The 2,251-nt window shown below is 42.2% G+C and overlaps 1 non-coding gene across 1 annotated transcript; it reads left to right on the top strand.

The window, feature by feature from the left end:
- The first annotated feature begins 709 nt into the window (after positions 1 to 709).
- Positions 710 to 894, top strand: LOC133267398 (U2 spliceosomal RNA). Its single transcript, XR_009742762.1, has one exon. It is a non-coding gene; the product is annotated as a U2 spliceosomal RNA (small nuclear RNA).
- The last annotated feature ends 1,357 nt before the right edge of the window (positions 895 to 2,251 follow it).

Raw genomic sequence — 2,251 nt, 5'->3', positions numbered from 1 at the left:
ATTAAAGACAGAAAGTGACTGGTAGAGAGAGCATAATTTTATCCAAGAATAACCCATATTTTAATTTTTTAAACTTGTGTATGGTTATTTTTTTAAGTCACATGGATTAAAAAAAATTGCAGCTTTCAATCAGACATCCTTATAAAAAGAAGAGATGTTAATAAAATACATTCATCTCATCATATGTTAAAGGTGACCCTGTTAGAAAAATAGATTATGATGAGGTTTGAAAATCATCATGGGCTATATTAAATAGCTCTATTTGAAATATGTTAAAGTCAGCTGCTAAACAGCAAATTGAAAAAAAATTATATTAAAGGTCACAATCAAAGAAATACTTTGGACTCATAGTACTAGTTAGTGAAAGATAAATCACCACTTTACCAAAAAGTGCTCTTTATGTGTATATATATTCACACACATATATACACACACACAAATATTGAACACAGACTCACAAACAAAATATTTATACTTAACTACCATTTTATTTTTCCTTACTGCATTTGGTCTGTACCTAAAGTAATCACCCTGGGAAAAAGTACACTGGTTTCACACCACTCTAAGTGGCAAAAGTTTGGCTACCAACATTACATGCTGAATATATATTTACTTATTTAACAGCTAATCAGACAAAATTTTCAGAAAAATTAAAGTAGAAAGAAGCAGAACACAAGAAGAACTGATTCCAGTGCTATTTAGCTATTGAATTGCTTCTCAGCCTTTTGGCTAAGATCAAGTGTAGTATCTGTTTGTATCAGTTTAATATCTGATATGTCCTCAATTAGAGAACTTTATATTAAATGGAATTTTGGCACTGGGAGTTGGATCTGGAGCTTCCTTTTTTTTTTTTTTTTAATTTAAGCCATTATCCATCATATTTGAAAAATCATGGCAGTCAGGTGAAGTTACCCATGACTGGAAAAAGGGAAATATAACCCCCATTTTCAAGAAGGGGAAAATTCAAGAAGGGAATTACAGAACACTCAGTCCCACCTTTGTGCCTGGCAAAATATTGGAGAAGATTCTCCTGGAAGGCATGCTAAGGCACATGAAAAACATCAAGGTGCTTGGTGACAGCCAGCATGGCTTCACTAAGGGGAAATCCTGCCTGACCAATTTGGTGGCCTTCTATGAGGGAAATACAGAACCGATGGACAGGGATAGATCAGTTGATGTCATCTGCCTGGACTTGTGCAAAGCAGTCGACACTGTCCCACACGTCATCCTTGTCTCTAAATTGGAGAGACATCAATTTGATGGATGGACCACTCGGTGGATAAAGAACTGGCTGGATGGCCGCACGCAAATAGTTGTGGTCAATGGCTCAATATCCGGCTGGAGAACAGTAACGAGTGGTGTTCCTCAGAGATTGGTGTTGGGGCCAGTCTCGTTCAACATCTTCATCGCTGACATGGACACGGGATTGAGTGCACCCCCAGCAAGTTTGCCGATGACACCAAGCTGTGTGGTTCGGTTGATACCCTGGAGGGAAGGAATGCCATCCAGAGGGACCTTGACACACTTGTGACGTGGGCTGATGCCAACCTCATGAAGTTTAACCATGACAAGTGCAAGGTCCTACACCTGGGCTGGAGCAATCCCAGGCACAGCTACAGGCTGGGCAGAGAAGAGATTCAGAGCAGCCCTGCAGAGAAGGACTTGGGGGTGTTGATCGATGAGAAAATGAACGAGCCGGCAGTGTGCGTTCGCAGCCCAGAAAGCCAACTGTATCCTGGGCTGCATCAAGAGGATCGTGACCAGCAGGTTGAAGGAGGTGATCCTGCCCCTCTACTCTGCTCTCGTGAGACCTCACCTGGAGTATTGTGTGCAGTTCTGGTGTCCTCAACATAAAAAGAACATAAAACCGTTGGAACAAGTCCAGAGAAGGCCCACAAGGATGATCAGGGAACTGGAGCACCTCCTGTATGAAGACAGGCTGAGAAAGTTGAGGCTGTTCAGCCTGGAGAAGAGAAAGCTGCATGGAGACCTCATAGCAGCTTTCCAGTATCTGAAGGGGGGCTATAGGGATGCTGGGGAGGGCCTCTTCGTTAAGGACTGTAGTGGTAGGACAAGGGGTAATGGGTTCAAACGTAAACAGGGGAAGTCTACATTGGGTATAAGGAAGAAAATTTTTACTGCAAGGGTGGTGAGGCACTGGAATGGGTTGCCCAGAGAAGTTGTGAATGCTCCATCTCTGGCGATGCTCAAGGCCAGGTTGGACAGAGCCTTGGGTGACATGATTTAGTGG

Source organism: Pezoporus flaviventris, unplaced genomic scaffold, assembly GCF_033815535.1.
Source record: "Pezoporus flaviventris isolate CSIRO_AGI_PZ_B2104156 unplaced genomic scaffold, CSIRO_AGI_Pfla_v1 ptg000007l, whole genome shotgun sequence".
NCBI lineage: Eukaryota > Metazoa > Chordata > Aves > Psittaciformes > Psittacidae > Pezoporus > Pezoporus flaviventris.
Note: the sequence above shows the minus strand (reverse complement) of the source record. Positions and strands in the feature narration are given on the sequence as shown.